Source organism: Euprymna scolopes, chromosome 16 (genome assembly GCF_053919585.1).
Source record: "Euprymna scolopes isolate OS-2025 chromosome 16, ASM5391958v1, whole genome shotgun sequence".
In the NCBI taxonomy this organism is placed as follows: domain Eukaryota; kingdom Metazoa; phylum Mollusca; class Cephalopoda; order Sepiida; family Sepiolidae; genus Euprymna; species Euprymna scolopes.
In genome coordinates this window covers 143,102,185-143,126,147 of record NC_136497.1, presented here as the reverse complement: position 1 = coordinate 143,126,147, position 23,963 = coordinate 143,102,185, and the positions used below count along the sequence as shown (strand labels likewise).

The window sequence follows — 23,963 nt, the reverse complement described above, 5'->3', positions numbered from 1 at the left end:
GTAAAGATATGAAGATTTATTGAGTAAAAATGGAGAGAAAACAAAACAAAAAAAAGACTGCCCATTATTTTTAGTTATTTTATTTTTTATTTATTTTTCAACGCCAAAAGCAACTAGGTTAATCTTTAAATGGGAGTGGGGTCCAAGCGTGAGGGGGTAAAAATAATGGAGTTTTGGAAAGTGGATGATTTTCTTCCAAGATACTTAGAATTAAGTTTTTTTGGGGGGGCGGGGGTGGTGAGAGGGCAAAAGAAAAAAAATGGGGAGTGGGCATTTTGGATGCTCTTGCTCCATAACCAAGGGAATACTTAAAACTCAGCGCTTGTTGTAGAAGCTTCGTTTATTTGAAGATGCTTTTGCTATAAACAACTTGTTGCCATGACTACAAACGAGTTATGGTAACAGAATCGATTTCATTGAACAATTCGCATATAATTCCAGCCTCTGAATCAGCAAAACAAACGAAATTGTACCAAACGACCTTGGCGCTTTAATTATTTTTATTATTATTATTACCCCTCCCTTCCTCCCTTTTTTTTTTTTTTTGAAATCCTTTTCAGATCCAATCGATTCATCTTTTCGCCACTTTCTTGTCTCATCACGGTTCTTATAAAGATTGGATTAAAATTCATCGCATACTAGCTGTTAAGATAAGTAAAACTGTTAGAGACCCTACGTCAATAGCGATTAAGTTAGCTAGTATAGGTTTTTAAAAGTGTTACGTGTAGAAAAATGTCTAGGGGAAGACCCAACATATATTGAAAAAAAATAATAATAAAGACTAAAAGGAGTTGAAGAGAAAAATAAAAGAATTATTGAGCAGATCAACAGTGAAAACAAATATTTACAAGAAAAAAAGGGTGTAAGTGCAGATAAAACTGATTTTAGGTTAATGTAGCTTTTTATGCAGTGTAAATAATAACCGAGTTTGAGAAATGTTATTTTTGGTCAGAATATAAGATCAGAAAATCTATATTTACCAAGAGTCCAGTTCTTTGTGAGAGTGTTTGCAATTGGCTTGTTTCAGGAATTCCTTATGACCAGATCTTATCCCAGGAAAAATACGACAGTCATAAATAGTTCAAAGGTCGCCCCAAAATAGCGTTCCTTCTCAGAGCTGATTAAATAACTAAAGTTATGATGCTATTAGCGTCCATTTTATAGTCATTCTGGATGGAACTTCTAGAATTTCTAAAATGGAACACTACGGCTTGGAACTTTCTAGAGCCCTCGGAAAAAGAACACTTCTGTTCTATTTTTTGAACTCGCCAAAAACGTTTTAAAAGAATCTTTTTATTTTCTAATTGTAACGTATTTTAATAGTAAGTTTCATTTTATTATATATAATATATTATATAATATAATATTAATTTATATTATTTATATTTATATATTTTTATATTCATGTTATATTTATTATTATATTTTAAATTATTATGTAAGAAATTGTAATCTTCTATCTATCTATCTATATAAAATAAACTCATTTGTTCCCTCTGGTTTTGACCTTAATAGGATTAAAAATCAAGACGTTTCATGCAAATGTAATATGCACATACTGCAGCAAAATATCTGAGGTGTGTTATACTCCTATTACCTCTCCACTTTTTTGATAATCGTAGATTCCTATATTTTTTTCTGCTGAGTGTTCACGGCCAAAATCGGTTACAATCAATGGAAGTGGTAAAATCTATTCTCTCTAATAAATTCCTCCTTTCCCTGCCACCACTTAACACCGTTGTGGGATCATTCACAAGGAACAGTTACGAATGAACACCGGTTTGAGTTTTCTTTACTTTGTAGTTGCTTCAAAAAACTGGAATTTACCGAATCGAAGGATTACTTATGCCATTTTTTTTTTTTTCGCTGTGTTTTTGGGTCTTTTGGTTTTTGGTTTGCTGAACACGTTTTTCCATGATTTTTGCTTTTTGTTTTTCTGATTTCTTTTTGAAATAAGTTTGACCTTTGTCCGCTGTTTTCTTTTTGTTTTCGTTTTGCCGATTTTTTTTCTAAGAAATTTAACATCACTTTTTTTTTTTTACTTTGTTTATTCTTCCCTCCCCTTACACAAAACGCCGTGTACACCTGCTAGTTTCTTCATATTTTAAAGAGGCAAATGTCCTTTTGTGACAAAAGGGCCAGACTGAGTGTGTCATGATAGCTCAAACCGTTCTCAGAGATAGATGAGGTAAAGTGGTGGCAAGGAACAACAATCAAACAGCATAGACAAAAGAGGTAAAACTACCACATATAAGGGACCCTAAGTCAGTAGCAATTAAGTTAGCGAGTGTAGATTTTGACAAGGGTCATGCTAAGTGCATGTCAGGATGATCCAAATCTGCAAAACAAACTCGTACTCAGAGATGGATGGTGTAAAGTCGAGGCAGCAGGTCAAACGGCATAGATAAAATAGTGGTATAAGTCTGACACCTCATGCAAGCCATAAATACTGATGGGTATAGCAGCCTTATAGTAGTCATTCTCAATATCATAGTAATTAGCCGAACTAATACATGGAGGACATTGTGAAGGCTGCTGCAAAAAAGGTGGGATTCCCTCTATCGAGCTAGAAAACTATTCACACCTAGGAGTATCCTGTACCTCTACAAGGCCACCATTCGCATACCATGCATGGAGTATTGTTGGTGCATCTACCACTAGCCTTTCCCTCTTGAATAGGGTCCAAAAAAGAGTTTGGCATCTAATAGATCCCACTTTGTCAACTAAGCTCCAACCTCTGTCCCATCACCGCAATATTGTGTCACTGTCTGTTTTACAAGTATTTTAATGGTATGTGCTCTGATGAACTAGTTGCACTTGTGCCCCCTCGACGTACATATACCAGACAAACCCGCTTAGCAGCAAAATCTCACCTCTTCACTGTTGAGGTCCTTAAATGCCAGAACGCTTTCTACTTTAATAGTTTCTTTCCTTGAATAGTGACTTTGGAATTCTCTTTCTGCTACCTGTTTCCCTACCTGTAATGATATGCAAAAGTTTAAATATAACGTAAACCAACATCTTGTTAATCCTTCCTAGGTATGGTCCTAAATAGTTGCCCCTTACATCCAAGTGGCGGTATGCCTTGTTAGGGGTGAACGTGAGTAAAAAAAAAAAATTAAGATGGTGAATGGCATGACGTGTTTTGAGCTGAGAGAAAACAATTTCTATACAAATTTAACTTTTTAAATGTGACCGTAAAGAAAGGAAAAGAACAAAGAAATAGATTTGCCTTTTCATTTCCAATATTCAGAAGAAAATTATTAAAATCAAAACAATCATTAAATTAAAAAAATAATAAATTATAGTTAATTAATAGAATGTCCGTTTTCAAAACCAGTATGCAAATTAGTTAACCTCACGACTGATATCGTTTCTTCATAATTTTATGACTTGTGGATTTTGACAAGGGTCACACTGAGTGTATCTCATGATTACCCTGATTACCCATCTCTGGGAAAGATTCCGTTTAGTAGATTTGGGTTATGTAAAGTGTAGGCAAAGGGGCAGCAAGTCAAATGGTGTGGACAAAACAGTGAGATGATGTAACATTTTTTTTTTTACTTGGGAGTCACCACTTACCAAGACTCGAAGGCCACTCGAGGATAAGGGTTAATGGATGTTAGGTGGTGGTGTAGTAATCACTTATGATGTAACTTGGTTAGAATTTGATTATTTATGGAGACAATTCAACAAGAACTTGTTTACATTGGATTTGAAGGCTACCATGTTGTATTCAATGGGGAAGCATGCCAATGGAACAGTGTTCCAAAAGCGGGCAGTTCTAGGAAAAAAGGTTTGTTAATGGAATCTGTTTAGATTAAGGCACAAATAGAGAGTATAGGAAATCGTATATAGTGGTTGTAGCTAGTCTAGTGTTTTTTGTGAAAGTTTAGTGAGGAGGACCATAGATTGGAGTTCAGTCGAGCACTTATGCTGAGAGAAACAAGGGGGTTTCAAATGAATCTGTCTGTGGAATTTGTACAACAGAGTGCCGATAATTTAAATCTGTGGTTAAACTGAAGAGCCACGTTTTCAACTTTGATCGGGGCCTCTTGAGTCAGTATGGATGGCCAGAAGTGATATAAAGTCTTGGTTGGATGTAGTGTGATTTGAATTTTTACAAACATTGTAAAGAATATATTTTAAAAAGAGTTAAAATAAAACGCTTTTATTTGAAAAATATATTTATTTTATAAAAAATAAACCTATCTTTTTTATCAACAGCAGTCATTTTTTTCAACATCAATCATTAATCAAACATTAGAAAAAATATTTTTTTAACTTTTACAAACAACAAAATAGTCTTTATTTGAAGGTGTTATTTTTTTTTTTTGTTTAATTTCTCACTTTGAAATGTTTTTATTTTAATAATGCTAATTATTTTTTAATCAAACATTATAAAAAAAATATCCGAAACAAAATATTTCTAAAATAGTTTTGTTTCATTCGCCCTAAGAGGAATTGTTGCAGACAACCATTAAAATTTGCTTTATTCGTTGAAGTCGAAAAATATCTTATTAGAAAAAGAACTCGCATTAAAAAGAAAATCTCGTTAATTTTTTTTTAAATCTCATTTCAAAAAATATTTTGTATTTATTTTAATAGTTTTATTCTTTTATTGTAATTAAAGAAACACTTTAAAGCATTGATGATAAAATAAATTATTTAATAATTTAAAAAAAAATCTTTACAATGTTTATGAAAGTTAAAATAACTTTTCAAAATTGTTTATTAATAGAATGTCCGTTTTCAAAACCAGTATGCAAATTAATTAAACTTACGACTGATATCACATATGTATAAGTTCATGACTTGTCAATTTGATTTGATGAACCAGGCTTTGGATTTCTGAATTAGACCTTTTGTCCATCTGTCTTGATTATATCTGAATAGCACATTCGTTGTTTTGCTTTGTTCCGAAAATGGACTTTCTGTTTGTAAGGTGACGATTCTGATTGTCTCACATCTGAAATAACCCGTTTTTTTTCATCTTGTCTCTCCTTTTTCGAAATAGCACAGTCGTTGGTTTGTTTCTCAAACAAACAAAAACGCATATATGGTACTGCTGTTGTCACGATTTCGAGGCGGTCGAGATTTCGTGACTACCATATATTCTTCGACCCTTTAAGCCAACTTTGTGCCCCACGTTGTGTTTCAAAAAGCAAAACAAGGCTGGAGATGAACCGAAGAAAAAAAAGGACTTGCCAACTCCATAAAACAGAAAAATGCATCGTCATGATCAGCCAACAATGAAATTTAAGACACATTAGTGTAACAATAAGTTCACAAAATCAAATATTGCAAGATAAGGACAAAGAAAGCTGACTGAATAAAATATTTGTCTGAAAGTCGAGCAAAGGTCAACGAAATTAATGGTGGAAGTTGGCTCGATGGTTCTCGGGCAATGAACCAAGTCCTCATCATCATGGCGTTTTACTCCATCTCAAGATCCATCATCAGGCAGTATCTGAGGCATCCTTGAGGTCCACATCTAAGCATGATTATTCAGGGCATAGTCCATGGGGATGTGTGTGAAAGTCAGCACCACAGGAACACCGAGCGTCCTGTGTACATAGCCCCACTTGTGCAGACGTCCCGTATTTTGGCAGCCTTCGCTCGGGCCTGGGTTAGGGTTTTACCCACTCATTGGATAGTGTCTGAGGCATCCCTCAGGTAAACATCGGAGCATGCCACGCGTAGGAGACCGAGGATGTGTGCGATGGTAGTGAAATCGCACATTTGCCTTTCTGTTTTGCTCTCATCTGAAATAGCACTTTCGTCTGTTCACATCGCACTTTCATGAGTTAACGCACAGATGTATTCATCTTGATCATCTTTTTTTAGCATTCCATACACAAGTAAATTGTCTGCTTTTTCCTTTGTTTTCTCTTTTTTCTTTTCACCTTTTATTTACATATTAATTTATTTTTTTTCTCCAGACAATCGATTTTTTTTCTGGCAAAGTTTTGTTTTCTATGTAAAACAGTAAAGATTTATTCCAAGATATTTTCTCTGCGTATTCCTTGGGGGCAGCCTTCAGCAAACATAAGTATAATCATTTACTCATAGCTGGCAGTTGGGAAGAGGCGGGTGTGAAACTTTTTGTTTCACAACATGTTTTGACTGGTTCTTTTTGTTTCTTAACGACAGTCTGAGAATATTGGTTTCTCGCCGTAATATTGTTTTTAGACGTTTTCACACCTGAAGTTTTTTTTTTTTTTTTTTTTTTTTTTTTAATTTAAAAAAAAAAAAACGTTTATCAACCATTGTATTTTTATTATGATCGGAAAAATTTCTATTTTTGTTTCTTTTAATACAGTGCTTTTTAACAATTTTGATGTTAAAAAAAGAAAGAATTTCTATACGAATATCTGAAAATGTATATATGTCTATGGACACGTCCTGCACATGGGCAAGAGGATATGCACCAACCCTAAGTCCTAGTAGTCACACTTTTAACTCCGTTGATGCCCGAAGCGCATAAAACGTGCATGACCTTAAGTCGGTGTTGCAATGTCTTTAACTCATTGGCTGGTCACCTTGTCAGACGTTATGATTGAGACCTTCTTTTGTAGATGCTCTTGTGATGCTGATAGGCTGCTTCTCTTAAGCTGCAGCTTGGATATCGGGTTGAAGGGTAATTCTGGAATCAATGTTACTCCCAAAATCAACAGATAATCAATAATTAATAAAAATATCGATCATTTTCTTAACAAAAATAATTATTTGCATAAAATAATTTCAGCTCCAGTCGATGAAAAGACAAGTTAAACAATTTGGGACCTCTCTGTATTTAAGTAACAGACTTTCTGGGTGCAACGTTTTCAACTGAAATAAAAAATTTCAATTAGTGTTGAATAAGAGAAATAGTCTTCACCCCCTCCCCCACGGATTTCTTACTGTATTTGAAAACACACTATGCGACATACAAATAACTGTACGTGATGTTGCCAAGCTAATCAAAAACCTTGATTACATTAAAGCAACTAGCCCTGACGGCATTCCAATTGTAGTGCTGAAAAAGCTTCAACCAGAACTAGTTTCCATACTTACAAAGCTGTTTAAGTGTTGTCTTAAGGAGAATTGCTTTCCAACACCTTGGAAAACCTCATCAGTATGCCCTGTATTAAAAATTTAGATCACCTACCTCTCACTACAGACCAATAAGTCTCCTGTGCACCATAAGTAAGTTGCTGGAATCTGTTAGAGAAGTAGTCAACTACCTCAGCAAAAATAACCTTCTTAGTGGCATGCAATATGGCTTCCATTCTGCTAGATCTACAGCAGATGTGCTCACGGTTATGTCTCATAGGATTAGTGAATCTTTCGATCGAGGCTTCCGTTCTAGGGCAATTGCTCTTGACATATCAAAGGCCTTTGATAGGGTATGGCATAAAGGTTTACTGCACAAGATCTCCAGCTCTGGTGTAGCTGGAAATGTCTTTTCAATTAAATAATTACTCTCTGATAGATTCATAAGAGTAGTAGTTGATGGGCAGAAATCAGAAGCTCATAGTATTAATGCTGGAATCCATCCTGGGCCCAACTCTTTTCCTGATCTACATCAATGATCTTTCAAATCATATCCTAAGATCATTCGTAAAATAATTATGCTGATAACACTACCAGCTATGCCATTAATTGAAATAAATGGCTCTCGTCTTGAGGATTCCTAATCTAAAATGGAATACGTGCATCAAATCTGTTGCCAAGGTCGCTGGAAAATGGTGAGATTGTTCTACCACTCCAGTAGATATCTCACCCCCTGATGCAATTCTCTACCTGTATAAGAGCCAGGTACGTCCAAGGATGGAGTACTATTGCCCCATCTGGGCAGGAGCTGCTAGAAGTAACTTATCCTCCCTTGACAAAGTTCAAAAAAGACTTCGTAGCCTAGACTTCTCTGCAATCTCTTTCCCACAGAAGAGATATTGTGAGCCTTTCTCTGCTTTATTGTTGTTTTCATGGTAAGTGCTCGTTTGACCTCCAATCTATGCCCCCCCCCCTCATCAAACTTTCATGAAAAACACTTGTCTAATTCAAACTACTATCAATAATTTCCCCCACTCTTTATCTGTGCCTAAACCTAAATGTAGATTCCATGAACAAAGTTTCTTTCTTAGAACTGCACGCCCGTTGAACTGTTTCCAGCTGACTTCAATTTGGTCGTCTTCAAGTCCAATGTAAACAAGTTCTTTTCAACTATTATTGATTACTACGATATTGTCCCATTGACTGCTGGACACTGATTAACCCTTATCCTTGAGTAGCCTCCGGACCTTGATAAGTGGTGACTCCTTAGTAAAAAAATAAAAAAAATAAAGTAAATGAACTTGAAGATCGTGCACACACACAAATTCCAGTTTAATAGAGAACAAAGAAAAAACAGGTAGGACTTTGTACACACATATTGACCGCTGATAAAACAAAGAAAAAATTTGTCAATAAAAGCAAGAAACGGACAGTGAGATAGAGAAAGACGCGCGATTGTTACGTCGTTAGTTTGACACCTCCAACCTCAACTTTCACCACCCTTACCCGAGACGTCCGACGACCACTGACATGCAATATAATAATTGAATAGTTTTATTATGAAACCGTCTCCGTGTTTGATTATCAAAATGACTGGAACAAGCTATAGTGTTTATAGTTATTAGCAGCACGCATCTTTCTAGAAATGCAACAAATTTTCTCGCATTTAGGAATTTCAAGATTAACTCTTCGCTTTCACTGTGCTCACAAACCGAGACCTGTCTTCAGTTGCTCCGAGTTAAAGAGGCATCGTCCCTAGCCAAGTCCTTTTTTTATTATTATTATTATTTTTTTTTTTTTTTATGAAGACGCTGCGCCATCCCCACTGCCGGCTATCTGAGGTCACCGTTTCTTCCTCTTTTCTCTTCCTTTTTCTTCTAAATATCTCCCCCCTCCCTTTTTTTTCCTTTTTTGTTTTTTCCCCAAAATCCTCTCCTATCTCTCCCTTCTTCTGAAATCTGTTTTTTCCCTTTTTCTTTCTAAAAGAAAACGGTTATTGGCTAAACCCTAACTCTAACCCATTTCACTCAGCCCCAATCTAATGAAACAAAACACGACAATCCTTTTCTGCTTTCTTTAACCTTGCTATGAGGTCCTGGATATGACCTTAAACTATATCCGATGGTGAGGCCCTAGCTTGCGGGCTTTGGGGAGTGTGGAACCACCCTTTACTTGCCATTGCTCCCAAGTCCACTCTGACCAGGAGTGATAGTACCTGTTAGGGTCCCAATTATGGGTTAAATAGAAACCAAATTGGAATATATATATATATATATATATATATATATATATTCTATTTAAAAAAAAAAATCTTCAAAATAACTAGATTCGGCATTAAATAACCTGAAAAGGGTTGATATGCTGTAAAACAAACACAACCAACCAACCAACAGTTGCTATGGAAACTAAACTAAGGCAGAAAAGTAAAGCTTGTTTAAAATTCTTTTTCAAGACATTTGACTGCAAGGTAATCTTCCCCACCCCCCTATATCTACAGTTCCAATATGAAAATGAATGAACACTTCCTAAACTAATCTTTCACAATCAGTATGTTTCGCAAAACTATTAGTGTGTGTATATATGCATATGATGAAGTTTTAAACATGAAATGAACATTTTACTTTTTAATTGGAATTCATTATTGAGATGAGTATTATTTATTTATTTGCGAACTATTTTCTTGATCTTTCTTAGTTGTTGTTTCACGAGGTTTCGGCCAACTATCCCTCTGGCCTTCGTCAGGTGGTAACCACGACGGAATAGGAACTCCGAATCTCCTGACTGCATCTTCAACAATAACTGCCATCCATAGTTGTTGTCGTCTCACCACGTTTTTAAATAAAAATAAAAATAAACGTGAATTTATAAGATTAAAAAATCCAATCCTGATCGCTTTTGGGGGCTCGTGGCACAGTGGATAGAGACGTTGAATTTCTACGATTCCAGTTGAGAATTGTCTGAAGATAGCGGTTTTAATCCTACCCAAAGCCAGCCAGAGGTTTACTTGGTCAAAACGTGGTGAGACAACAACACTATGGAAGGCAGTAATTGCCGAGGATGCAGTTAGAAGATTCGGAGTTCCTATCCCGTTGGGGTTACCACCTGACGAAGGCCAGAGGAATAGTTGACCGAAACGTCGTCAAACAGCAAAAGATGAGGATAATAGTCCGCAAAAATAAGTTAATGAAATGAATATTTTAGGCAAAATAGAATAATAGTATATGCAATAGTGGATAAGCATGTCAACATGCTAGTCAAAATAAGGACGCAAACACATATAGGCTCGAACTCATGAATGTGGAGAGAGGTGTGACGTTAAATTTGAACTCAACCTCAGATCAAAAGTCTCAAACTCAAATCCAACGGTTCTCTTCTCCCTGCACTTTCCACACTGACGCCCAAAATAAAGAAGACGGCTCTTTTATAGAGAGACCCAACCACATCTCATTTGCATACCCCCTCCCCCCTCTCGTTACATCACGTGATTTTCAGTCCATAAATACCAGGGGGCGGCCATTTTTATTTTCTCTTTTTTTTTCTTTCCTAACACGAGCCGCACGATGCATGAGGTAAGTTTCTTTACTTTTAACCACAAGGTGTTAAAAAAAAAAAAAAATTATCCCTGACGATGAATCCTAAAGGATTGCAAAGTATTAGGAGTTAGAATAAACATGGTGATTACATCAGCCAGTTACCGCCAGAAGTGAAGACTGTTATTCAGAAGTTGGAAAGATCGAAAATACGAATTAATAGACAAAAAAAAGGCCTCTATTATTTTGATTGGAATTCATTATTGAGATGAGTTTTATTTATTAACTTTTATTTTATTGCGGACTATTATCTTCACATCTTTTTCTTCGATGTTTCACAACGTTTCGACCAACTATTCCTCTGGCCTTCGTCAGGTAGGAACTCCGAATCTCCTGACTGAATTCTCAGCAATTACTGCCTTCCATAGTTGTTGTCCTCTCACCACGTTTTGGCCAAGTAAACCTCTGACCGGCTTTGGGTAGGATTGAAACCGCTATCTTCAGACAATTCTCACCTGGAACCATAGAGACGTGGTGAGACGGCAATGACTACGGAAGGCAGTGAATTCAGTCAGGAGATTCGGAGTTCTTATCCTATCGCGGTTACCACCTGACGAAGGCCAAAGGAATAATTGGCCGAAACGTTGTGAAAAAAAAGATGAGGATAATAGTTTGCAATAAATAAAAATTTAAAAAACGTCTATTTTATTTAATGAAATATGCCATATATATATATATATATATATATATAATAAAAAAATCCGATCCCACATTTTGCTAATTCCTACCCTCTGATGAGAAGGAAAGTATTTCTTCGAAACTCTGCGGATTAAGGACTATCCACTTATCTAGTGTTTCCTTTTCAGATTAAATGTTTTTAACTCCTTTCAAAGTGTTTTTTAACATGTTTTATTAACTGTTTGCTCGTGTGTGTATATATATATATATATATATATACACACACACAACTACATACTGAACTAATAGAAGATGTTTATCTAGTAGTCCAACTTTTATTTTTTGATTTTCAGATCTCCAACCTTTAAATTCGGTAAAAATGACGTTTTATCTGTGCTAATAAGCGAATCAGATCCATTTTTGTTTTCTGTAAAGCAGACCCCCCAAAGCAGTTCATACCTCCACCCACTTTCAAAATCTGTTTACCTCTGATTTTTAATGAGGTTTAAAGGAAATCCGTGCATATTGGTTTCTTCGAGTTGTTTATCCGACGTTTTTACACCAGAGGCTTCAAAGCAAAGAACAAAAGATCGACTTCATTTTAAGGAAAAACATGTTTTTCAACCATTTTTATAATGATCACAATGGTTTCGCTTTGAAATATTCCTTTGATTTAAAAAAAAAATTTTTTTATTTGTTTGTTTTACTAAGTAAAAGATTTATATAGGTAAGACATCACTCAATTAGTATCGGGCTTTAGATATAGGTTATACCACTCAAATAATCAAATTTTTATGAAGTACTCTCCTTCAAATAACGTGTGGAAATTTGAACCTAATCAGATTATTAATTAAAAAATTAAATTAAAATGAAGCTACATTTTTAAAACCATGGAAAAATCTGAATTTCGTGTGTTGGTTTCTGATTGCATTTTTATGACCGGGTAATGCCTGACGGTCTGCTAGTAAGATAGAAAAATAATTATTAATGAAAAACTGTTTTCGATTTGTCTGACATTATAAATTATCTCCCCTGACAACTTATCTCTTTTTTTAGTTGAGTGTAATATAGTGATTTTGATTCTTTTCACTAATTTTTTTCATTATTTTCTTCCTGATCGTTTTTTTGTAATTTTTGGATATGTTAATATTTGAGACCTGACAATCATGTAGGTACTATTTGTTTTACTTAAAATCCAATATATATTTTTTTGTTTGTATAATAAAAACAAAAAAAAAACGCTGAATATTGTCCTTTTCACTGTTAATAAAGTCACATGATGAATTGCTGTCATATTTGAGGGTTCGTGATTAGGTTCAGGAACATATCTGTAATTTGATTGGCTCCCTACCTTCCTTTATCTTTGCACCCTCTCTCTCACGGACGTGATTTTGCTAGTCTCAGTCTTTTCTATAAATACTATTATAGTATGTGTTTATCAGAATTATCTATCTACTATTATATAAAAGAAACTTTGTGTTTGTGAGTTCATTCCCTATGGACTCCTAAATGACTGGGTCGATTTAAAAAAAAAAAAATTCATACAATTATACTTGTGTTCTTATATCGATTTTATATCAGAATGTTTTTGATACGTATCGATAGTGGATAAAATCTGATGAAAGAAAGAGCAATTTTGACTAAAGTTAAACGCCTTGCACAGCTTTACATCACAAGTGCATTTGAAGTTTTATTACCGCACAAGCAGAAAAGACCAACATATAAAACACACAATAGGTATTTTGAGATCATAGGGGCACGTTTGAAATGAATGTTTCTGTCTAGAGCACAATTGAACCATAATACTTGACTTTTGCATTTTAAACTTTAATTCAAGGCATTATATAAAATAGTTTTATAAAACCAATAGTAGGTTCTCTACAGTGCAATGTAAACTACAATGTATTGCGGACTGTCATTGCAGGAAGCCATGTGGAGTTTTCCTCCAATTGCACTATGGTGGGTCCAAAACTAGAGCAGGCAATTAATTAATTTGATTGAAAATTGGCTGACTTCACTGATTTCGATAACAATTGCGTGATGAGGTTCAGAAACATATCTGGCATGTGTTTATTAGAATTATCTAAGCTTCCTTTGTTCCATTTGATTTGTTGGTCTAATGATCTCCATCAATTGTCTGTTACTTCATTATAATACAGCTACCTGTTCCAGTAGCTTCTTTCTAACAGGATATCTCCAGTAGATATCTCACTGCTGATGCAATTTTCTACCTAAATAAGAGTCAGGTACGTCCAAGGAGGAAGTATTGTTGCCACATCTGGGCAGGAGTCAATCTATAGTCTCCTCTTGCCAAACTTTCATGAGAAACACTCGTCTAGCTGAAACCACTATCAATAATTTCTGCCACTCTTTATCTATGTCTAGACCTAAATGTAGATTCCATGAACAAAGCTTCTAAGAACTGCAGGCTTGTGGAACTCTCTTGCTACTGACTGTTTTCCTACTATCTATAGCCTTGCTCAATGGCATCTCCTGTCTTTGCAACAATCATATTTTGTTATTGTTAGTTCCTTACATCAAGTGGCTTCATGCCCTGTCTTGAGCGGTTTTCATAAAAAAATTAGGAAGAACAAAAATATGACGGTTCTTACTTCTCATCGGAATTGGCAGCGATTTTATATCACAACTATACAATTTAGTCAAATACATGGTATCCTTTTTTTCTAATCAAAAGCAATCACAAAATCAAACTTGAGAAAAACAATAAACGCCAATAAAGGCGCCTTTTTAATCAAAAATGTTGCTAGTCTCAGTCTTTTCTATAAGTATTATTATGACGTGTGTTCTTCAGAATTATCTGATTTATTTCCTTGCTTCTTTTGTTCCAGATTTTGACCATGTTTAATTATGCAACAAACCGGAAGTTAAAAAGAGCAGACAATGTTAACTATGACCGAAATGTTTTTAAATTAGCAAATCAAGTCTTTCAAAAACTAACTGGTTTGCCGGTTATTTATATATTCGCGGGACCTGTGGAAATTCCACGGATTGAGAAATATATTGACTCAACAAATATGTTTTGATTATGCTGATATTTTTCTGGATAGCATAAAAATGAAGACAGAAAAAAACAACAAAATGCAGCAAATATTAGTTTCTGAACATTTCTATAAAAATAGTGTGCATTGTATTTAAAATATATAGACCCAAATAAGATCAGTAAATATCCAGAAATATTGTGCTACATAGTTCAATACAAATAATGAAATCACATTGTAAGAGACTGTTAAGTTTTGAGACATTTGTGTTGAACAAAGATGGCGGCGTAGTTCAGATCAATAACCAAGATGGCGACCAAGAATCTAATGTGGTCCGTGACGTAGCAAATGGCGAACTGATTGAATCCAAAATTCGACGATTTTTATAATAATTTTGCGACGTTTTGATTGGTTGTTTAGCACAGCCGTTGGTTATAAAAATGATTGGCGAATCCATTCGTCTCATACCCCCCATCACAAGTCAAAAACATTTTACAGAGACAATCTTTAATTCACTCTTTCAGTCCAACACTTTTTTGCAGACAATGTTCCTCTTTTCTTTTACCTGTTTCTTTTGAATGTTCCCTTTTTTACGTTATGTTTCACTTTCTTCAGTGAAGAACCACTGCACGTTGAAGTTACTAAGAGTTCTTTTCTCACACTATTACAACAATGATTATTATTATTATTATTGTTATTATTATTATTATTATTATATTCGAAAACGAGGCTACATCAAAAGGTCACTCGTATTGAGGATTGCTAGATTTTAAAGCCAAATTTTCATGAAGTTGGACTTTTCTGAAACAGTTTGTGCTTAAAAAAAATCATATTTGGCCTTTTTTCAAAACGTAACGTAGGGAACTAATATTATATAGATTTTTTTAATTTTTATTTACTTGTTTTATTTATTCCCAACAACCCCCCCCCCCCGAAGGAAAAAATCTGCTGAATTTTCCATTTCAAACCAAGCGTCCAACACCTCTTCCCAAACGTGTGGGAAAATCTGTTTTCTTGAAGGCGCGGCCGTGAAGAAATGTGTTTGGGAATCAAGAGAGACAGATGAGAAATTGATTTGATCATCCTTTGACGTGACTGAATCATATCTAACAAATAGTGTTAGGATGGTGGGAAGATGAAAACAATTACAGACATCAATTCATTATCAAGATATATATATATATATATATATATATATATATATATATATATATATTCTTATAATATATACCAATCCTTATTTAGGAAGCTCAATGTAATTACAGAGCAATATAGAGAATAAATGACAAAAAACTATATTCCAAAATTCATGTTGACCATCTTATAATTTATTCCTTTAATTCAGTTGACTTTTACAATTCTTGACAGTGTCTGTTTCGTAGCACACAATCAAACACTTAATTATTATATCAATCAGTGAATCTATCATGCCCCTAACTCATCAGAAGAAATAGCAACAGTCAATCCACCAAAAGGAAGTGAAGTGTGATTTGACATGATTAAAATCCGAAAATTGGAAGAGAAGCTGCAAATACCTTTAATGTTTCCATTACGTCATTTTGAATTTTATTAAACAAAGTATATGAAATATTTTTTAAATGACATGAATTGGTTAGCCTAAATTTATTTGGAGGAAAAAAAAAAAACAAAAAAAACTAGATCTAGTATTGAAAATAATTTTTTTTCGTGTTTCAAGGGAGGTGGCGTTTGATCAACACTGCTGGGGAACCATGATTTAATATATTGTTTTTTTTTTTTTAGATCCTCGAAACAGTGTTTCATGGTAAACAACTAATGGTCCCTTTAAGACCATTGGTACTATTGTCTGTTCATGTAAATAAAACGATTCAGCGATGCCGGAATCTAATTGACTTACTGACAAAATAATTTCCAACGAGGACAATTAAAATATTTTTTTTTAGTTTTAAAGGTTTTAAAGAAACTGCCAAGGCTCTCATATATATATATATATATATATATATATATATATATATATATATATATATATATATCCCTTCATAATTATCTTAATTCACTTTTATCTAACAATAGCACTAGACTGTAAAACCAAGATCGACTTTGTTGACTGAGTTCTAATCTCTCGACCAGCAGTAATTATCACTTCCTGCACTTATGATTGCATAAGAATAAAGCAGTAGTGTCTGTAGGTATTATAAAAAATATTAATATATATTTCCTTTACTTTCATTATTACTAATGTGTTATCATTATTATTATTATTATTATTATTATTATCTATATCTCCCTACATGCATATTTTATGATTTTATACATATTCACTCCATTCCCGGCAATTTTTAATTTACTTTATTTCTTAGAGACTTTTTACAGCAAATGCATTTAAATAGGTAAATTACTTAAATTGGATGTAACTTAACCTATTTTTAGAGGGCGTATCTTGGTTACTGCGAACACCCCCACCCCTCCGCAATCCACATAAATCTTTAATGTGTCAAATTCCATATGACATCGTAACAGCCCCAGCCCAACGGTCCACTAGTGATCGCTACCTACTTGTTCTGCTTGTACTTTTCTTGTTTCAATTCAGCCCTTACCTCTCTTTTTCTCCCCCCTACCCCAGCCTCTAAAGCATCTTACATCCTTCCCTCCCTTTCTTCTTTTCCACCCTCTCTCTCTCTCTCTCTCTCTCTCTCTCTCTCTCTCTCTCTCTCTCTCTCTCTCTCTCTCTCTCTCTCTCCATACTCTGATCCGTATCATGTCTGGCTGAAGTTTTAAAACTTCATTTCACCCATTTTCGATGTTCATTTAATTATTAAATCCTAAAAATTAAATGTTGTAAAATCAGAATTGAGACCCCGCCCCCTTTTTTTCCTTCTTCGTCTTCTAATATCGTTTTTCAAATCATAATAACCACTTCTGTTGAAGTCTGACGAAGTTGGTGGATCGTTAATACGATTCGGTAACGGAAACATGTGTAACCAAGCAGCTAAAACGGCAATAAAATAAATAATATATAGTGATGAGACGATTCCAATATTTTACCAATTCCATGGTAAATTGCTGATTCCAATGCAATTACCGATTTAGATTAAGTTTAGTTTAAAAAAAAAATATATAATTTTCGAACGGTCTTAAACATCTGTGTGCTACGTGCATATAGTTTTGTAAATGTAAGAATACATTGCGAGGGTGATCTATAGATTAAAATTTTTTTAATTGTTTAAAATTAATAAATATTTACCATTTTATCGTTAATACTAGTTAAGGAAACTTTTACTTTAACAAGAAAAAAATAAAGCTCCAAGTTTTCCGATTAATCATCCCAAACAACATCTAAGTATCCTTTAATTTATATATTTCTGCAATTAGAGATTTTTTATGATTCACCCCATTCTTGCAGTTTCATTTTATGTGCAAAATCATAGTTAGCTATGATTTTGTTGTTGTTGTGTATAAATATTTTGCTAATATTTCCTCTGAAGCTACAAGAGCCAGGTACGTCCAAGGATGGAGTACTGTTGCCACATCTGGACAGGAGCTGCTAGAAAGGACATCCTGCCTTGATAGTTCAAAATAAACTTTGTAGCCTCGTAGGGGATGTCTTTTTCTCTTCCCTGCAACCTCTTTCTCACAGAAGAGATGTTGCGAGTTTGTCTCTGCTTTAACGTTATTTTCATGGCAAGTGCTCGGCTGAGCTCCAATCTATGGTTCCCCCCCTCGCCAAACTTTGACAAGAAACACTCGTCTAGCAGAAAACACTATCACTAATTTCCTCCACTCTTTATCTGTGCCTAAACCTAAACGTAGATTCCATGAACAAAGCTTCTTTCTTAGAACTGTACGCCTAGGGAATTATCTTCCGTTTTCCTGCTTTCCAGCTGACTACAATATGGTTGTCTTCAAGTCTAACGTAAACAAGTTTTTGATGAGCCGTTCCATATAAGTTAACAAATTTACCGAATTTCCATTACTAACGATTACTATTGTTCAATATTGTCCAATTTCTACTGTACACTCTTTAGCCCTTATCCCCGAGTGGCCTCTTGGCCTTGATAAGTGGTGATGCCTATGTAAAAAAAAAAAAAAAAAAAAGAGACATTCTTTTAAAATTCTGCAGAATAAATTTTTTTTTCAAAATGTGCGTTGTATGTTCCTTGTTGAATAAAAAAGAATGTTCTAAATCTTAATTTACAGAGTTCAAATTTATATTCTTACTAGCTGGACACCCGGCATTGCACGGTCGTACAATACTTTTAAACACGATATTTGAGTTTATGCAGATTTCGTATGTATTATTATAGAATCAATCTTCTATTGCTTATTATATATTGCGAGAAATAATTTGCCCGGTGGACTAATTCACAAAAAAAAAAAAAAATAAATAAAATAAAATGAAAGATAATATAATAATAATAATATTGATTAAATTCCGTCTGTGTTTTGGGTTTTGAAACTGAATGCCCTAAAAAAAAGTCACTTCTGATTAACATTTAGTTTTAAAATATGTAGGTGAAAAAAAAATGATTTGTAGCGATTTTATCGTAAATTGAACTCATAAGAAAAAATATAAAACGGTGAGGTACACTCAGGCTTGAACAAGGGACCATTCGATCTGTAGTCAAATATTCTATCACTGAGCTATATCTGCAGGTGACAATAATTGTTTTTTTAAGAAATGATTTACTGAGAATTGAATCGCAGTTGATTTGCTGAGAATTATCTCCCTTGGTTGGTGCAACGTAAAATATTCCCTTGTAAAGTTCTTTTTTATCTATAAAAAAAAGACTTTTTAGGATCGGATTTTTTCGATTTTCGATACTTATCAGATGAATTTCTGTAAAAAATATATCTAAGAACACTGCCAGGTATATAAATTACCTTTGTGTGAAATTTGCAAAAGATAGCCTCAGTTGTTTTAAAACCTATGTGGAAGGAACTCGTAGACACACACAGCGACTTTTATATAATAGTAGAAATATTAGAGTTTGGTGTTTTTAATGTGGGGAAAATCTAGCTCCTCAAAATGGGGTACTCTTGCTTGCTTGTGACTTGATTACCAAGAAAAGCGTATACATATTCAACTGACATCATAAAGGACGAATGACATTTGGCAAAAGCATTGTGATTTCATAAAGGATGAATCATCATGACATCACAATGCTTTTAGCAATTTCCTTTCATCCTTTGTGACGTCATCCATTTTCAATTAAATATGTATATTTCTTTCTGCAGTGACAAAACAACTGGCAAGATTGACAGTTTTAGTATTTACTCCTCAGTGTAGCTAGACGTGGTAAGTGTTTTCTTGTTGATATTTGAAACCTGATATGGAAAAGGGTTTTTTTTTTTAAATTTTTTTTTTTACACGGTGGTCACCATTTATCAAGGCCTGGAAGCCACTCAGAGATAAGGGTTATTACAAGTACAGTACATTAGTGTGGAGATTTGATGAAGTGTTTACTTAAGGTGGCGGTTCATTAGGAATTTAACGTTGGACTTGAAGACATCCAAGTTGTAGTCAGGTGGGAAGAAGGCAGACGGAACAGTTCCACAGGCATGCAGTTCTAAGAAAGATATGAATTGAAAAGAATTTAATGACTTCTCACAAAACTTTTTTTTTTTTTTTTGAAAACTTTTTTTTTTTTTTGAAAACTTTTTTTTCTTTTTGAAAACTTTTTTTTCTTTTTGAAAACTTTTTTTTCTTTTGGAAAACTTTTTTTTCTTTTGGAAAACTTTTCCCTTATTTTTAACTTCTCCCCCCACTTTTTTTTTTTTTTTTTTTCAAACATGTCTAACGAGGTAGCATACTTTTGTTCCTTCGGCCATGATCAGGTACAAATCCTAAATTAATTCAGAATTGTATTTTAAGTGTTGCACACACTGAGGATTGAACTTCCAGAAAAGTGTAACTTTAAAACTGAATTTTACCAAGTACTTTATCGAATATGCACTCAAAATGCAATTGCAAATTACTTAGGACTTCTACCCTGTCATGGATGATGGAACAGGTATGCTACTCCATGGATTAAATAAAAGGGTTCCGTTCGAAATTACATGCAGATTCCCGAGTTTGACAGAAAGATTCCAGAGTTGAATAATAAACCTAAAGAAGATCGGTGGTTGCATTAACCAAAACCTTGTGTGAATAACATTCAAGATGAGAACAATAGTCCGAATAATCCAAATATGAAATATCAATCCTTATCTCAAAAATCCAGAATTGTTCCATTTTCGTTCGCTTTTTTAATGCTCAATAGATTAATTGCTGTAAATCACTTGCGGCATTTCTCAATTTCTTATCTGATTTTTCTTGTGCAACAAAATATAATGTTCTGTTTTCTCACGCTGCAAGAACTTTGACACCAGAGTCGGAAAGTGGGATTGAGAAGTCAGCGCTTTAGAGGAAGGGCACTCTGACTTGCAAAAAATGCCTAGCTCCATCGGCATTCTCCAGTAAGGGCACCTTTGGTGATTAGAAATGAACTAACCCCATCTCAAATAGAGGAAGCAAGGCCTAGGAGGGTTGAACCTTCTAGAACTGTGCAGCGCAAAATCAACAGAGACCCTGGAATGGTCTCATTTCTGTTTATTTTGGCGGCTGACGATAAAATCTCCAGTCAAAAATAATTATTGATGCTGAATCTCATTTTGGGGGGGGGGAATGGTCGCGTTTTTTGTATAATTAAATTTTTGCTTCGTCTTTGGTAAATTAAACTTGTGCTTATTAAGTCTGCCATTTGTGTTGGTTCAGATATGTAATTTGAATTGTAGGTTATGGTGAAGATTGTTTCTTTTTTACTTCCGGTTTCTGCAGTTTATTTGTCTGGAGTATTGGCACGTGGTCAAGCAGATGAGAAAGCCCTTCTTAACATGGGGGAAAAGGAAGGGGGCTTTCACGTTTTCTAAGGAAGATAATTACTAATCAGAAAGGACCATATCTTACTTGTCATTGTCTCGTCTGCAGAGCAAGAACTGGAAGTGTAAAAAAAAAAAAAAAAAAAAAAAAAAAAAAAAAAAAAAGCAGTTGTTCTTGACTACAACAAATATTTTGGTCTTGTTTTCATCTTGGGTGTGATTTTTAGGTTTTGGCCAATTTAACTTCCGACCTTCTTCAGGTGCGTCTCGTTGTGTTCAGAATCATAAATTTTTTAACCATTTCATTACACAACGTCACTTACTCTTGCGCCATCAGATGGAAGTTTTAAGTAATTGGTAATTGCATTTACTTTTGGTAATCTCATAACTCTTGCTTCCCTTATTTTGTCCTTTAGTCCTCACATTCCATCAACAATGTTTCTGACAGAAGAGGAAAGAATTGCCGTTTTGGGGGTTAGGATCTCTCAATCTCACACTAATTTGTATTATTCATCAGACTACTGTTCTCATCTTGAGTGTCATTTTCACAACGTTTCGGTCGATGTAACCTCTGACCTTCTTCAGATGTATCTTGTCGAACTCGGGAATTTGGACAGAATTTCGAAAAAGGTCGGCGGTTACATTGACTAAAGTGTTGTGAAAATTACACTCAAGATGAGAACAGTAGTCCAATGATAATACAAATAACCAATCCTCATCTCAAAAATTCAGAAACTGACATTTCTTGTTTGCAAGTTTTTCTCGTTGAAATAATCTTTTTTTCTTTTAGTTCTTTATATCAAATGGCTTCATGTCTTGTCTGGAGCAATTCCCATTAAAAATTATATATAATTTTGTTTTTGGGCAGTCGAGTTTTGATCCTGGCTTGAGGTAGTAGCTTGTCTAGCCGCAGTGATGAGCTGTGATACAACGAAACAGTACTGTATGTGGATGACTATATAAAGTATTATCTAAATTGAGCATTTTTTTTTCCATTAAAAAAATATATATATATATATTATTTTTATTTAGTATTATCTGAATTGAAGATTAAACTTTAACTTTATAATGTGGCACTTTTATCCCATGTGCCACTGTTCCTTGGAGAAATAAAGGTTCCTGTGTCTGCCAAAACAAACATGGAGAAAGTAGAAGTTTACTATTGCCAAAACATCGAGAATGATACCAGAACAGTAATCCAAATAATACAAATTAGTGTGACCCGTGGAAATTCCATAGAATGAGAAATATGTTTAAAGAAAATAACGTATTTAATAAAGCTGATATTTTTGATGGATAGCGCAAAAACAAACATTTTTTTTTCTTTGCCGAAAAAAACAAAACAAAAAAACACAGCAAATATGAGTTTATTAACATTCCTGTGAAAATAGTGTCCATTTTATTTTAAATGTAGAATTGACCCAAATGTGATAAGTATTAATAATATTCAGAAAATAATATTGTGCTACATAGTTCAACAATACATAATAGAACAACATTGTAAAAGACACTTTGATTTACGCCTTCAGTCCAACATCTCTCGTTCTTCTTTTGCCCTGTTTTTTTCTTTTGTTCCCTTTTTCCATGTAACGTTTTGCTGACTTCAGTGAAGAACTGTTGTACATCAAAATTACTGAGTTCTTTTCTCAGCATTACAACAATGATCATTCTCATGATGATGTTCGAAAACAAGACTACATCAAAAGGATGCCCCTTTCATGTTCTTGCCCAGGGTTGCCAGATTGGCCTTTTTTTTTTTTTTTTTTTTTTTTTTTTTTTTTTTTTTTTTTTTTTTTTTTAAAGCAGTTTGGCTATTGTATTTAGTCTTTTTCAAAAAAGCGTACCGTACTGACTTGTACATATTCTTGTTTAGGGTTGCCAGATTAGGTTTTTGAAAGCCAAATTTGACCCTTTCTTTCTTTTTTCTTTTTTTTCTTTTCTTTTTTTAAGCAGTTTGTCTTTCACAAATTGTCTTTGATCTTTTTCAAAGAAGCAGTCAAAAGAACAAGCAGAATATTATATTCAACTTTGATGAATGTACATTGAATTATCATTTGTTATAGATTATCAATCGTAATCTGGAAGACAAAAGACAAAAAAATTCAAAAACAAATTTTTACTGACGTTTATCCTTTCTCAACCGTTGATCTTTACATATTTTTACAATGTTTTTTTTCTTTATATTTACAGGCTGCCTTTCAGCATCGCATGTATCAGTTCTTGGATTACCAGGTTTTAGTGCAGTAAGTAAGTGCAATCAATTTTTCTAATCCTTTGATGAAATGCAAATCTATAAGTAGTATCTCATGAAAACTGTCACATGAAAGGAAAAGACAAACTTTTTTTTTTCTTTTTTTTTTTTTTTTACGACAACAAAATGATTTATTTAATTATCCATACTGTGGAATTAAAAAGTCAGTGCCCAAGAGGCATAGCACTGTGACCTACAAAAACTGATTGAACAGTTCCTCATCAGCATTTTACATTTGGGGCGCCTCTGGATGAACTAACCTCTTTCTCATAGGGAGAAGGGTAGGGTGACTTCATATAATTGAACAAAACGATGCCGCATTTCTGATAGAAAAGTTACCTAACTTAGATGGCCCAGGCTCTGTCAGCCTGATTGTTGAACACATACTCTCGAATTGGTGTGAAAAGCATGACCCTTAAGGTTAGGTGAACCCATGGGTGGGTTGAGAAGTTTAGAAAGAAGCATTCATGCCCCCCCGTGAATGCACAGTGAACGAGGCAGAAAAATCGAAATATACATTTTAATAAATTTTACTATTATAAAAAAAAGTTATATAAATAAAATTGAATTGGATTATGTTACAGAAAAAAGATTAAATTACCATTCGATCTTGTTTATAAAGAGATTTGTGCA

The 23,963-nt window shown here is 34.1% G+C and overlaps 1 protein-coding gene across 11 annotated transcripts in view; it reads left to right on the top strand.

Annotated features, from left to right (window-relative positions):
* The window catches only part of LOC145296137 (alpha-(1,6)-fucosyltransferase-like), an 884,509-nt gene that overhangs the window by 672,345 nt on the left and 188,201 nt on the right, over nucleotides 1-23,963 (top strand). For 5 of the 11 annotated variants that reach the window (XM_080142295.1, XM_080142300.1, XM_080142298.1 and 2 more), the window contains one exon: nucleotides 23,270-23,326. The gene's annotated coding sequence lies outside the window, so the exon portion shown is untranslated. Of the gene's footprint in view, nucleotides 1-19,438; nucleotides 19,518-23,269; nucleotides 23,327-23,963 lie in introns of those variants that run through there. The other 6 variants (XM_080142301.1, XM_080142304.1, XM_080142299.1 and 3 more) reach the window with 3 other exon arrangements.